At 38.9% G+C, this 16,067-nt stretch overlaps 1 long non-coding RNA gene across 1 annotated transcript; it reads right to left on the bottom strand.

The window, feature by feature from the left end:
• Positions 1-3,704: 3,704 nt before the first annotated feature.
• LOC123576193 lies at positions 3,705-4,484 on the bottom strand. Its single transcript, XR_006701214.1, has 2 exons — positions 4,360-4,484; positions 3,705-3,769 (listed from the first exon to the last, which is right to left on the bottom strand). It is a non-coding gene; the product is annotated as an uncharacterized LOC123576193 (long non-coding RNA).
• Between the last annotated feature and the right edge of the window lie 11,583 nt (positions 4,485-16,067).

Raw genomic sequence — 16,067 nt, 5'->3', positions numbered from 1 at the left:
TCGTGCAGAAGATCAATTCAAGTTATGTCTGAAGGGAGTTCTCTGTGCCTCTTGGATTTCAATGCCTTTTTCCTTCCCCAGATCAGGGAAGTTCTCAGCTATGATTTGTTCAAGTACACCTTCAGCCCTTTTCTCTTCTTCTGAAATTCCTATATACGGATATTGTTCTATTTGATTGCATCACTTAGTTCTCTATTTCTTCCCTCATAGTACTGTATATTTTTTCTCTCTCTTTTCCTCAGCTTCCTCTTTTTCCATAATTTTATCTTCTAATTCACCTATTCTCTCCATTGTCTCTTCAATCCGAGCTGTGGTCGCCTCCATTCTATTTTGCACCTCATTTATAGCATTTTTTAGCTCCTGTTTCTTAGTCCCTTGATCTCTGTAGCAATAGATTCTCTCCTGTCCTCTATACTTTTTTTCAAGTCCAGTAATTACTTTTATGACTATTATTCTATATTCTTGTTCCATTATATTGCTTAAATCATTTTTGATCAATTCGTTACCTGTCGCTACTTCCTGGAGTTTCTTTTGAGGAGAATTCTTCTGTTTCGTCATTTTGGATAGTCCCTGGGGTGGCTCCCAACTGCAGGGCACTTCCCCTGTACTATCCGAGTAACTTGTGTTGGTGGGCGGGGCCACAGCCAGACCCGATGTCTGCCCCCAGCCCACTGCTGGGGCCACAGTCAAACTGGTTTGTACCTTATCTTCCCCTCTCCCAGGGGCAGGACTCACTGTAGTGGTATGGCCCCTGTCTGGACTATTTGCACACTGCCATGCTTGTGGTGCTGCTTGGATGGGATCTGGTGTATTAGCCGGGGTGGATCCGCAAGGTGCACAGGGGCGGGAGGGGCAGGCTCAGCTGGTTTTGCCATCAGTGGTCTCCTGCAGGAGGGGCCCTGCAGCACCGGGAGGAAGGCCGACCAGTCGGAGGGATGGATCTACAGGAGCACAGCGTTGGGCATTTGCCCAGTGCAAGCAAGTTCCCTGATGGGAACTGGATCCCTTTGGGATTTCAGCTGGGGGATGGTGAGGGAGATGGTGCTGGCGAGTGCCTTTGTTGCCCGCCGAGCTGACCTCTGTCTTCCAGGGCTGAACAACTCTCCCTCCCGGTGTCCTCTTGCCCTCCCAGCTCTCCGAGAGCAGAGCTGTTCACTTTTAACACTCCAGGTGTTAAGTCCCGTTGGCTGTCAGAACTCACTGTGTCCAGCCCCTCTGCTTTTGCAAGCCAGACTCAGGGGCTCTGCCTTGCTGGGTGGGCTGGCCGCCCCTCCACCGCCCTGGCTCCCTCCCGCCAGTCTGTGTAGCGCACACCGCCTCTCCGCCCTTCCTACCCTCTTCCATGGACCTCTCGTCTACGCTTGGCTCTGGAGAGTCTGTTCTGCTAGTCTTCTGGAAGTATTCTGGGTTATTTAGGCAGGTGTGGGTGGAATCTAAGTGATCAGCAGGATGAGGTGAGCCCAGCGTCTTCCTACCCGCCATCTTCCGAGAAGTGTCTATATACTTTTTGAAAGTATCTCTTTCAAGTAACGTTTTTTAGTGGTTGTTCTGGGCATCACATTATAGATACATAATTTATTACAGTCTATGGGTATTGTCATTCCACCATCTGTATGAAGTATAGAAACTTTACCTCCCTTTATGTACTCTTATCTTCCCTATTTACAATATACTTTCCTTAAATATTTCTTCCATATACATTTAGAATCACTACATGCAAGGATACTTTTATTATTTTTTACTTTAAAGGAGAACATCATTAGAAAATAGGAGAAAGAAAAACTGTTACATTACCAACATTTTTGCTTAGTGTATACTTTATCTTTTTTTATGTTCCAAGCAAGTTTCCTTATTTTTTTTTTAACTCTGTTTAGGAAATTCTTCTAGCCATTCTTCACTTGTTCTTGGCCAAAAGGCCAAGAAGCAATCTTCTAGCCATTCTTTTAAGGTAGACCTGCCAACAATAAATTCTCTTCGTTTTCCTTTGTCTGAAATGTTATGATTTCCTTTTCATTATTGAAGAGTAATTTCTCTGGATATGGGATTGTATTAATAGTTTCCTTATTGGGGTGCCTGGGTGGCACAGTCGGTTAAGTGTCCGACTTCAGCCAGGTCACGATCTCGCAGTCCATGAGTTCGAGCCCCACGTCAGGCTCTGGGCTGATGGCTCAGAGCCTGGAGCCTGTTTCCGATTCTGTGTCTCCCTCTCTCTCTGCCCCTCCCCCGTTCTGCTCTGTCTCTCTCTGTCCCAAAAATAAATAAACGTTGAAAAAAAATTAAAAAAAAAAAAAGTTTCCTTATTCAAGTACTTGAAAAATCTCGTGCTGCTTCCTTCTGGTCTTCATGATTTCTGACAAAAAGCTAATCTTATTCAAATAATTTTTTGCATCTAGGAAGGTATTTTTTATCTTGCTGTTTTCAAGAATTTTTTGTTTTTAGTTCTCCTAAGTTTGACTATGATTCATTTGTGTGTGGAATTCTTTGGGTTGATACTGTTTGGAGTTTACTAAGATTCCTAAATCTGTAGTTTCATACCTTTTACCAAGCTTAGGAAGTCATCATTTATTTCTCCAAGTACTTTTTCCTCTTTCTCTTCTACTTGCTAAACTTTAATGACATGAATGTTAGACTTTTGTTATAGCCTCACAGTGCCCAGATTGTTCTTTTTTGGTTTTTACCTTATTTTGTCTTTGTTGTTCAGGTTGGTTTTTTTTTTTTTTCTGTTGTTATAATTCTTCTTTCTTTCTGTTCCTCCATTTAGTCATCCATTGATATTTTTATCTTGGTTCTTGTATTTTTCAGTTTTAAAATTTCCATTTGGTTCTTCTTTATATTTTCCCTTTCTTTGCTGAAGCTTTCTATTTATTTGTTGCAAGTGTTTGAAAATTATCAACTAAGAATTTTTATGATGACTACATTAAAATTTTGACACTAATTTTAACATTTCTGTTATCTTGAAACTGGCATCTATTACCTGTCATTTTCTCAATCAGTTTGACATATTCTTAGTTCTTGGTATGATGAGGTATTTTTTGTTTGTTTATTAAAAGCTGGACATTTTGAATGTTAAGCTTCAATTTTAGCCTATTTCCTCTGACACAGTATAGAAGGGGTTGGAAGGAATGTGCCACCTTGTCACTGCCAGATGAGAATTCATGTTAAGTTTCCCAACTCAACTTCCATTCACACTCAGGTAGACAAAAGGTTTGGTCATTACTGAATGGGTGTTCATGTCTCCTACTAAGTCTCCATTAACACTTTTCTGGTTGGGAAAAGTAGGAGCGTCTTGTTATTCTTCCCTATGAGGCCTCTACTGACATCATGGAAAAAAAATTGGTTATCACTGGTGGTAAATATCCTGATTCTCCATTAGACCTCTACAGACACCACCCAAGCTGGGGCTGTAAGTTGTGCTTTACTATTGCCAGATATATTTGGAAATCCAAGTTTTTCTACATGGTCTTTAACTCCACAAGGGGAGGTTATCACCTAGTGGTGATGAAATTCTTGGCTTTTTAGTTTTGCCTCTCTGAAATCATTCTGGCAAAGGTGGAAGTGTAGACTACCCATTCAGTCTTATCTTAAGTGGTTGGGAGTGAGGGTCACAATCTTTTTCTGTGGTATTTGGATTAGGTAGAGAGGTATTGTCTAAAGTTTCTGTCTTCCCACATTGTCCTTTTTCTGGTTCTTTGGATAGTAAAATCCAACTTTTATTGGGGATATTTTATTCACTGGCTTTTCTGGGTTGTCATCTTCTTTAGTTCCAAGTCTGGAATATATTAAGCAAAAAGAAAACTCAGAAAACACAATATCTTATCCATTTTGTGCCTCAAGAGCCCTAACCAATCCACTTTCTTCTACCTTAGTTTCTCATATATATAATATCCAAGATCTTTAGTTGTACCTAGTGGGAGGAATAGAGAAAAGTATATTTATTGCATCTTTTCAAATTTTGTTACTCTTCCCCATGCAGCCCAGCAAGGAGAGAAGTACCTTGCGGTTATATGTCTTGGCCTCGACTCTGCTGATGGTCAAGTGTGGGTGCTTCCACATGAAGACTCAAGGGCAGATGTGAAATTTAAGGCATCTCCAGTTTCTTCCTAGCTTCTATCTTACGCACTTTGCCACCTTCTAAAATGAGATGCTCAAGACACTTGATTAGAGGGGCACAGAGAAATACAGGTATATAAGGTCTGTTTCTTGACAACATGCATCAGTTGGAGGGAGTTATTTAGTTTTTTCTCCTGCAGGACTTCTAATTATCATGAGGAACCACAAATTACCATAAATAATTTGAGATACAAGGTCAACCAGCCCATCCACCTGCACTGTGGGAGGCCTGATTTTATTAGTACTAACCATGCTTGATAGATGGATGTCAAGGCTGTCTTGAATTCCTTTCACAGAAGAATCTGCGTAACATTACTTAGCAGATTACTCATTTATTCTGGCTGAGTTGTCACTGGATTTGACTTTCAGTGAAGCCAGCTAATAGAGACAATAGTAAAAAAAGTAAAAACCAAAACCCAAGCAACAACAACAAAACCCCCAAAAAACAAACAAGAAGGCGGCATAGAGTCTGTCATTCAAAGGGGACTTGAGGGGAAAAAATAGTCCCCTATTTATTTTCCTAAAGGTGGGAAAGGAATGAATAGAACATACTAGGTCACACTCATTCTACACTTCAGTATCCTCATTCATTAGCATTCTCTAATTTGCAATCATAGTGTTTACCCTCCTTACCTCTAAGGGTTTCTGTGAGGCTAAAATGAGGTATAATATCACTCCTCCAATGATAAGTGAGTACGAATCCCTAATTATTGGCAAATTTGCATAGTCAATGCCTCCTCTGTGTTCTTTTTGCTTTCTTATATTCTTCTTACAGTTCCATTCAGGATTTAAGAAGGAAGTGGAGAAGGAAATTCCAGGATCCATGAGGTATAATGAAATAGGTCTTGTGATGCCAATTGTATTTTTTCACCATAAGCCTTGCTGGCATGAGGAGCAGAAGAAGATGGGAAGATGTAATGGAAAGAAGAAAGAGAGGTTAAGTCAGGAACTTGCATCTACTCATGAAATATGTGTTAGTCCCTCAGTATACCCCAGGCACTAAGCCAGACAGTGGAATTAAAAGTACATGTGGCCCAGTCCTCCACTGGATTCCCATATAGAGGGATAGACAATGAAACCAATAATAATCATACAATGTCAATATTGTCAAGGATAATGATTTGTGCAACTGTCTTTAAATACCTTTAAATACCTAGCATTCTTAACTCTGCCTATATGTTCAAGGAAGCAAATTTTCACTGAGATGATCATATTCGAGCTAAGTCTTATAAAGGATAAGGAGCTAAGAAAAGAGGGATAAGTGAACACTGGAGAAAAGTTTGCTGCAGCAACAATTTGAAGTGACAATAGAAGGGCTACAATTTACCAGCAAGGAAATTGTTTAAAAAAATAATAAAGTACCAAAAAAACCAAAAATCCAAAAAACAAAAAAAACAGATACAGCAAATGGAATTTGAAAGCAAGGTAAAGTTGAATGCATTTCAGGTTAGCATAAGAAAATTTAGTCTTCAGCAGTTTCTTTTTAAGTTAGCAACATTTTATTTCAGAACAAGAATTCCCCCAACTTGCCTCTGTTCTTAAAACATCAGAAGCTTCGTGTCTGAGAAAGGAGAATAAAACCCTCTTTTTCTCTCTATTCCTTCACATATATAGGCCATATGAGGCACTTGATGCCCTGGTGACTCACTCACCTATTCCCTTATTGAATTTGATAGGCCACAAGCTCTGGAATTCTCTTAAGGGTATAAAAAAAGAGGACATGGAAAGATCAGGAAGCTATTGTTGAAAGTAGATGGCATCGAAGAAGTGGCATTTATTTTTGCATTTTACATGTTTAAATCCACTAGGATCTTTGTCCAAAATCTCTAATCACTGATCACAAATTCAAGGGCCACTTCTGTATACACAAGGTGTATTTATTTTGTCCACATAGCTTTTTAAAAATCTTGAAATTCATGAATAGACACTTCTCTAAAGAAGACATCCGGATGGCCAACAGGCACATGAAAAGATGCTCAACGTCGCTCCTCATCAGGGAAATACAAATCAAAACCACACTCAGATATCACCTCACGCCAGTCAGAGTGGCCAAAATGAACAAATCAGGAGACTATAGATGCTGGAGAGGATGTGGAGAAACGGGAACCCTCTTGCACTGTTGGTGGGAATGCAAATTGGTGCAGCCGCTCTGGAAAACAGTGTGGAGGTTCCTCAGAAAATTAAAAATAGACCTACCCTATGACCCAGCAATAGCACTGCTAGGAATTTACCCAAGGGATACAGGAGTACTGATGCATAGGGGCACTTGTACCCCAATGTTTATAGCAAAACTCTCAACAATAGCCAAATTATGGAAAGAGCCTAAATGTCCATCAACTGATGAATGGATAAAGAAATTGTGGTTTATATACACAATGGAGTACTACGTGGCAATGAGAAAGAATGAAATATGGCCCTTTGTAGCAACATGGATGGAACTGGAGAGTGTTATGCTAAGTGAAATAAGCCATACAGAGAAAGACAGATACCATATGGTTTCACTCTTATGCGGATCCTGAGAAACTTAACAGAAACCCATGGGGAGGGGAAGGAAAAAAAAAAGAGGTTAGAGTGGAAGAGAGCCAAAGCATAAAAGACTCTTAAAAACTGAGAACAAACTGAGGGTTGATGGGGGGTGGGAGGGAGGGGAAGGTGGGTGATGGGTATTGAGGAGGGCACATTTTGGGATGAGCACTGGGTGTTGTATGGAAACCAATTTGACAATAAACTTCATATATTGAAAAAAAATTAAAATAAAAAATAAAAATCTTGAAATTTACTTATATGTATTATTTGAATTAATTGCTTCTCTGTAAAAATCACAATACCTGGCTGTCTAGACCCAAATTTCTGCATAACAAATGAACAGACAGTGAGGAACTACCGTCTCCTGTAGATAAAGCCTGTGCTCTTCAGTTTACCATGTCTCCATTCTACTCTGTTTCCTTATACCTGGCCAGATTCACTCAATTTGTTTTTTCAATGCAGTAGACTTAGAATTTATGAATCCATATATAAATAAAGCAATTTAAAATGTATCTCACTTGATTTTAATGATGTGCCCTATCTTCAGTTTTCACAAATGCAAAACCAAAGACATGGATTTGGATACAGGTAGTTTATTTGGAAGGTGAGCCAAAGAAGCTATATTGGAGAGGAAGCAGGGAAGGGAAGATTGCCAAGAAAGAGAGGGTAAATTGGCAACTTTCTGCATGAAATATATGTGTCCTTCTGAAACATAATTTAGAATGTCTCAGGGAGGCAAGAAAACTGGAGCATTTATCCACTACATTAATGCTTTCATTGGTTGACTGTCATACTTGAGAGATATTAACTCTCCTATATGTCCAGCTTCTACCGGGTTGCTTGAGCATAGGAGGAGTGCTTGTATTCGGGAGTTGTAAGTGCTCATGAGAAGTTTTCACTACAGTTGCAGACAGCCTCAAATTGGTCCAAGTAATATGGATGAGGTAACAATAGTTCTTGCTACATAGTGGTACTCCTGAAATGGAATGTTAGTCCAGGTCCCTCAAGAGGCAGACAAGAAGATGGAATTAAGCATGCAGGGATTTTATTAGGGGAAATACCTATGAAAGAAAATGGGAAAGACTGGGAAAGCCATGAGAACTCAATGCAGGTCTGTCCTTAAATGAGGGAGACAGGACTCAGGGATAAGGCAGAAGTGACTCATATGGCCAAGGGGCTTAAGAAAAGGTTTGGCAAAGCCATGGTGAAGTATGTGGTCAAAGTTTGTCCTTAGAGGCATTTCAAGTCTTCCAGGAATAGGCTTGCCTTAGCATCCCTGCCATCTTGCCACTGGCTTAGGGTGTCATCCTAAGAGGTATGTCCTCTGCTCAAATATGATGGTTCTGGAGCATGGCTGCTGATTAACTGCCATCCTTGTAGTCAAAGGTCTTCTAAGTGCATAGTGGTGGCCACCACAAATAGAAATACATATATGGCATGGCATACAACAGTCAATAATGTGCAAGTGTCAGGCCATGCTGGCCTGTGTATCTCCTTCAATTCTTGTTCAGTGACTCCTTGGCAACATGAAATTGGCCGTGATGGGAATCTCTGCAACACAGACACTGACAAATGCTGCAAATCATGACTTTTTCTCCACTCCAGAGACTGTTGTTAAACATGTACCAGTGCCCCACGAAAAACATCTATACTAAATGTGTCACAATGTAATAGAATAAAACCCTCTGAATATACTTCCATTTTCAACCTTACTGAGATTGCACTTCTTTAGAATGATTCCATATTGTTTCCTCTGAAATAATGTCACTCACTTATTTTTACCACCCAAAGAGACTTCGTTCCTTTATCTGTCACACAAGAATGTCATACAAGTGCTCTTTCAAAAAAGAAACACATAGTATTTTTATATCAGTGTTTTATTGTCTCTCTAGTCTGAAGACTCAAGAAAAAAATTACATTGAAAAGCAAAATTGGGGGCCGGGTAGCTCAGTCAGTTAAGCTCTTACTCTCAATTTCAGCTCAGGTCATGATCTCACAGTTGTGAGACTGAGCCCGCATCCAGTTCTGTGCTGAGCATGGAGTCTGCTTAGGATTCTCTCTCTCTCCCTCTCTCTCTCTCTGGCTCTCCCCTCCTCATGCTCAGTCTCTCTCTCTCTCTCTCTCTCTCTCAAAATCAATAATTCAGCATTAAAAAAAGAAAAGCAAAATTGTATTCTGTTATTACAATATTATATGTGGCATTAAAAATAAGAACACCTTTTTTGGTGAACATACCATCTCTAGATGCAATAATAGAGTTAAAGTTTAACCATCAATGAATGAAATAAGGTACACTCAACTTAGCAAAAGGGTGAGAGTCAATTCAGACGCCTGAATTCTAATATCATGTGTGTTACTCGCTCTTGAATTTCAGGGCACTGAATCGGTCTCCCTTCTATAGCCTAATTCAACAAATGAATAGGTAGTATTGCCCCCTACTTACTGCAGAGAGAGACATATATATCGTAGAATAACACCATTAAAGCAATTTAGGTTTCTGAGAAGAAAGGTCCTTTATAAATAGGAAGCATTATTATTCATATTCAGGAATTTTAACAACTCCCACAGCTTCCCTTATGATTATCTGCCATTTCCAATAAGTAACACTTCAACATTTGATGTTATCATGCAATCATAATAAAAGAATATTAAACTAGAAAAAAAAAAAGAAAACCAAACACATGGAAATGTCTATACATTGTATTGTATCATATCATGTAATTTAAAATTCATAAAGTCTACAAGACTGGTATAATTTGAGACTATTCAAGTATATGCTGTCATTTTGGAATAAACATTGTTTCTCATAAAAATTAGACATTTTTATGAGGGTGTGACATTTTAAATAAATACCCTGCTCAAAAGAGAATAGAAAGTTAATGTTTAGATTAGGTGGTACCCACCTGTCAGAGATGCTGTGCTAAAAGTGGATATAGTCACTCTCTTGAAAGTACTGGGATTTGAATCGTGTATGAGGGGGTAAGAGCAAGGATGGTAAAAATTGATGTGCCTACTAGTGAAAATACGTGTTGGGGACAAAGTGGGATTTTGCTCAAAACCACATTCTTGAACTGTGCCAGGGATTCCGCTTAAAAAGGTATATAAGAATTGCACATTTGCAGAAGCCTATGTTTATAATCCCAGCCAAGAGGTCTATGCGGAAGATAAAAAGACCGCTCAGTCCCCCAAATGACTTCCTATCTTCTCCTCATTAGAGATTCATTATGTTGGATCTTTAAGATTCTTTTTATCTTCAAGTATTGTCTTTTCAATTAAATATATCCTTGAGTTAGAGTCATTCTTTAAGAAAGTCTCAGTAAATATTTTATTGATAAATGAGCACCTTAATTTCTAGTTAAGAATGAAAGACCAGAGCCTTTTTGGTAGCTGTCTAGAGAGAGAAATAGAGTCACAGACGACACATCTTGGGGCAAGGATATGAAAACCAAGGGAGAAAAGAGGTGTGAAATAAAATAAATAAAATAGAGTAGGGAAATGTACAGCCTGGTCCTGTGTTTCTCAAATTATGCCATTCAAGCAGTTTTGGTGATTTCTGGGTTAATACAGTTCCTTTATATATAATGGAGGTTCTATCTTCATAGCTATGTGTTGGCTATTTATTTTTATACACACACACGCACACACACAAATGTGTGTCCTTTGTAATGAGGAACATAGAAAATACATTATATATGATGCCTAATTTGATTTTGTTAACCATTCTATGTAGTATATACAATTAATTATATCTTACAGATGAGATCACAATAGCTCAGATATGTCAAGTCCTTGGCCTCATACGAGATTTTGAATGAAGAACTGTCAGACACGAATACCCTTTACTAACCATTATGCTACAACATCTTCCTCCTAGCAACTTGTTCAAGAAGATGGTTTATTAAGAAAAGTTGTGGGGCGCCTGGGTGGCTCAGTCGGTTAAGCGGCCGACTTCAGCTCAGGTCACGATCTCACGGTCCGTGAGTTTGAGCCCCGCGTCGGGCTCTGGGCTGATGGCTCAGAGCCTGGAGCCTGCTTCTGATTCTGTGTCTCCCTCTCTCTCTGCCCCTCCCCCGTTCATGTTCTGTCTCTCTCTGTCTCAAAAATAAATAAAACATTAAAAAAAATAATAATAAAATAAAAGAAAAAAAGAAAAAAAAAAGAAAAGTTGTTCTGTGATTCAGTATGTTTGGAAAATGTTACATATTATAAAATCTTGGATGATCAGAAATAACATTAACATATTAAAGGCTAAAGAAATATCATATTTATCTAAAATAAAACACCTTTGTGTAACCTGCCATTTTCAAAGCTGATCAATTTCTGATGGAGCTAATACTCTACAGACCATAACTGGATATCATGAGCTAGAGAAACATGAGTTAATCCTACATTTCCCTCCCTTCTCTTGACACATTTATAATTTGACTAAAATCCCTTCTTGGGGCACTTGGGTGGCTCAGTTGGTTAAGCATGTGACTCCTGATTTCAGCTCAGGTCATGATTTCACAGCTCATAAGACCCAGCCCTACATCAGACTCTGTTCTGACAGCATGTAGCTTGCTTGGGATTCTCTCTTGCTCTTTCTCTGCCCTTCCCCCACTGAAGCACATGGGTGCTCTCTCTCTCTCTCTCTCAAAATAAATAAACATTTTTAAAATTAAAAATAAATAAATAAGAAATAAAATCCCTTCTTGATTGTTCATGAAGGCTTTAAGTTCAGTATAGAATCCTGAATAGAATTTAGAGAGATGATTCCTTAATGCCAAGTCATTTGTGCGAAACCTGATTAACTGCTGGAATTGTAAATCACTAGTAATTTGCAGGTATGTTTCTCCTAGGGAACAAATTTGGATTTTGGCTCACCAAGTGCGTATTATTAGAGGTTTTTTTTCCTAGTTCTTACTAGATAATAAGCTCCATGAGGGCAGGGAGTAAGTTTTATTTCATTCACTATCATATATTGGCAGTATAATTCGTGGGCCATCAAGAGCTACTGAACAGACATTTGTTGAATAAAGATTATCAATGAGGGGCGCCTGGGGTGCCCAGTCGGTTACGCATCCGACTTTGGCTCAGGTCATGATCTCATGGTTTGGGAGTTCGAGTCCCACATTGGGCTCTGTGCTGACGGCCTAGAGCCTGGAGCCTGCTTCAGATTTTGTGTCTCCCTCTCTTTCTGCCCCTCCCCCCCACTTGTGCTCTGTCTCTTAAAAATAAATACACATTAAAAAATAATAAAAAAAAGATTATCAATGATTAAACAGTAGAAAAGTGACTTAAAACTCAACATATTCTCCACACTGTCTGACATTAAAATCCAGGATAAGGGTTGTCCGTGGAATGAGGGTAAGAGGTGGTGACTGGAAGGGACACAAATGGGGCCTTCTGGAATTTTCACAATATTTGTTCCTGATCCTTGTGATGGTTATACGAGTGTGCTCAGTGTTTGAAAATTCATCAACCTGTGCTTCTTCCCATGTTTACTGTATTTCAATAGTACTAGGGAAATATGCGAGATTTAAAAGTGATCTATGTTTTCATCCATTTCATCAATACCTTCTGAGTATGTCAGAGCTCATCGATACATGGAGATCAAGAATTCACTACTAACTACTGATAGACAGTTGGGTATGGTTAAAATCTCACAGTGGTGAATCTTCCCTAGGTGGACTTGGCCTAGGCCTCCGGACCTTTCTATGATGTTTGGGAGTTTTCAGATTGTAGTTCTTTGAATGCTGGGGCTATAGTAGAGAAGGCAAGTTACATATTTTGTGTTTGGAGTTGTACTCTGTAGTTTACTTGCATCACCTAATTCAGTCCTTCCAATAATTCTACGTTGAATATTATTCTCTCTCTTTTATAGATGGAGAGAGATACTGAGGCCCAACGGGCTAACCTAACTGGTCCAAAGTTGTAGGGCAAGCACAAGATTTGAACTCAGATTCTCTAGTCTTGAAGACCCAGACTTTTCTAAATACCATGCTGCCATGAAACCACTTCTCCTCTAATGAAAAGGAACTCTCTGTCTTGGATAAAACAGAACAAAAGAAAACAAATCAAAACAAAGAAAAAACCCACAATTCATCAGAAATTAGACTCCAAAACCACCACGGATCTGAGATTTCAATTTACTTTCAACTCCAATGTTCGACATATGTGAATTCCAATGATTTGCCTTTTTTTTTTTTACTGTGTTAAGAATCCTTAATAAAAATATACTTCGTATGTGCTTCTCTTTTTACAAGTACTATTTCTGCACATAAGTGTAAAATATAAATGAAATATCCATAATTATCAGTTAATAAGCATACGTTCTGCTAAATTTTTTACATATCTAATTGGCTTTATTAAAGTGTTCATGAATCAGACAGCATCCCATCCAGCAAGTGGAAAGGAGGTTCATGTTCTTTTCACTTTTTTAAACTACGTTTAACTTTCCAGATTAGACATACTCACAAAGTTGAATGATACCCTGAATCTCATTCTGTTTACAAATAACATGTGTTAGATTTAAAATTTTATATTTGTTGAGGCACCTGGGTGGCTAAGTCAGTTAAGTGTCCAACTTCGGCTCAGGTCATGATCTCATGGTTTGCGAGTTTGAGCCCTACATCGGGCTCTGTGCTGACAACTCAGAGCCTAGAGCCTGCTTTGGATTCTCTGTCTCTCTCTGCTCCTCCCCTACTTGTGTGCTCTCTGTCTCTCCCTTTCCCTCCCCCCCCTCTCCAAAATAAACAAACATTTAAAAAAATAAATAAAATTGTATATCTGTCCACAAATTCCATCTGTGGTTTGAACGGTACAATGAGTTTGGAAGGGGAGTCAGTTGGATAAAATACAGCTTATTCACATTTGGCTCAATCAGCACATGGAACAATAAGAATAAAAGAAACAATTAAATTGCTTTTTAAGTGTATTTTGACAAGGCCTTACAAAGGCAAAAGTTTTATCAGGTAAATTCTGGAAACAACTTTATTTAGGTTGTGCATTTTCTGCTTTAGTAGGGATCAGAAATCAGAATCTTGGAGAGAGTTTTCTTCTTTTACTTTAAAATAAATTGCCATTCAGATGCTGGGTAAAATCATAAAAATTGGGAGAAATCAGTCAACTCCAAAAGGTTCATTTAGTTTCTGACAATATTTCTCACACTTGCAGTGAACTATGCAGAAAGAGACAGGTGATTAGCAAGTGTCATTAATCATGTAGGTAAAAGAGAGTGGGGGGGGGGGGCTTTCATTTTCAGTGAGCAGAAACTCAGAGGCTAATGAAGGCAAAAGTCAACGGATGACACGTAGTTTACTTATCTCATAGAATAAAGTCTGATTTGGAAAAAAAATATTGTGATTCCAGCAGCATTCTTTTATGATTATTGAAGTCATTTATTCTTCATGGCACACGAATATATCATTTGTCGAAACATATTGGCTTTTTAAAATTTATCTTTTTCTATTTATTTTCACTGTTCAAAGAGAACATGTAGCTTTCTGATCTAAAAGCATATTCAGTGAAAACTGTGGATTATTCTGCCTTCTGAGTGACTCTTCAAAGTTAATTTCCCTGCCACCAAAGGTCAGAACAAAGAGTTACAGTCTTTGTGTAACAGGTGCATAACCTGTTCACATAAAGGTAAAAGAAAACAGATACTATTCAAACAGAATTCTAGGGTAGCCTTTGACTAGGGGAGATTAGAATACAGAAGTGGAGATAGGTCAGGTAGTTCTTGAAAAATTTTGTAGGGCACTCATCAGCAGAAGAGGCTTGATCTTTCTATCAGTCAGGCTTCAGCCAGGAAATAGAGATCATAAAATAAATTGAATAGGGTTAATTTAATAGAAAGAATTATTAAATAACAACAGATTAACGGCAAAGGAATAAAGAGGATGCTAAAGAATTCCAGAATAGGGCATTTTAGAAGCAGCCACTACCTCTAGGGATAAGACAGAGTACCTAAAGAAGGAACACATTAGAAGATGTTCCCTATCCCCTACAAAGGTTGAGATTCAGACTTCGTTGTAAAAAGGTAGCTTTAGCGGCCCTAATGGCAGAGAAATTTGCTAGGATGCTGCCAGATAGGGCTGGAAGGCAGGAAAGTACCAAGTACCGTGCTGGTGAGAACCACTGAAAGCTGCTTCTAGGGGCACCACTACAATACTATGGGAAACTACCCTCTGGGCAACCACTGAAATTCATTTGCAGGGGAGTGTAAACGAGTGTTTTGCTTGTCCGCCAAGGGCTGCAAAAGCAGGGGAAAGTACACTAGAAGAAAAGAAGTCACTTCCTCCTGTAGTGTTCCTCCAGTGCCATCAACTTAACAAAGCTTAATCTTGTTCCAGCTGCAAAGAAGAAATGTTTCCAGGGTCCAGCTATAGTATCACAAAGCAGGGCAACAAAGAGTGGATTTGTTACTGAGAGGAAATACAGCGGTAAGTGGCACAACCATCAAGCATATGTCTGGGTGCACAGGCAAACAAGCACACTCTGTGGACTGCATACAAAAGTATTTCAAGATAATAAAATTATTAAGATTGGAAATTCCAGCTAGGTGAGATCACATTGGCTCCAAAACTTTAATCTCATTTCTTTAGCAAACTTTCACTGACCGAAATATATATTTAGTCCAAGTTATCTGAGCTATAAGAGTAAAAAATCCTTTCCTAAACCAACTTTAGTGTTTCCTTTTTCTACAAATGGTTCCGACATCCACTAAGTTGGACAAGGAATAAACTAGCAATAATTCTTTTTTTTTTTTTTAATGTCTATTTATTTTTGAGAGACAGCACGCATGAGCGGGATAGGGGCAGAGAGAGAAGGGGTCAGAGGATCCGAATCATGGAGCTCGAACCCATGAACCGTGAGATCATGGCCTGAGCTGAAGTGGGTCACTCAAACAACTGAGCCACCCAGGCGCCCCAAACTAGGAATCAAGTTTGAAAACTCGTTTCATTCGATCACGATGTTAAATTGTGGACCCAACAAATACTGTTAATTGAAAGGAATGCACTTTACAAATCTCTCTAGTCAATGATTCTTCTCTCTCTCTACCCAGACAGGACACCACCATCTCTTCCCTAAACGACTCCAATAGTTGTCAGGGGATTTTTGCATCCAAACAGCATCTGACTTCCGTGCATTTTTAAAAAGGAATTTTAACAATGTGCAGTATGTCTCACAAGAGTGTATACAATGGATATACTACCAAGAATAGACATCAAAGTATCCTCCATGCATTAGACCGTTACCAACACCAGTGAAAATCAGTCATTTCCCAGTCTTGCCCTCTACCTCTCCCATCAACAGGGTTCCGTTTTCTGAGTGCTGTGCTAATGCTTTGAATATTTTAACATTTTATCACTGATTTTCATTACTAGCCACATCATAAAATAGGTTTCCATGTTTGAGTCTGTTTCTGGTTTCTCTCTGTCCCTTTGATC

Source organism: Leopardus geoffroyi, chromosome C2, assembly GCF_018350155.1.
Source record: "Leopardus geoffroyi isolate Oge1 chromosome C2, O.geoffroyi_Oge1_pat1.0, whole genome shotgun sequence".
Classification (NCBI taxonomy): Eukaryota; Metazoa; Chordata; class Mammalia; order Carnivora; family Felidae; genus Leopardus; species Leopardus geoffroyi.
Note: the sequence above shows the minus strand (reverse complement) of the source record. Positions and strands in the feature narration are given on the sequence as shown.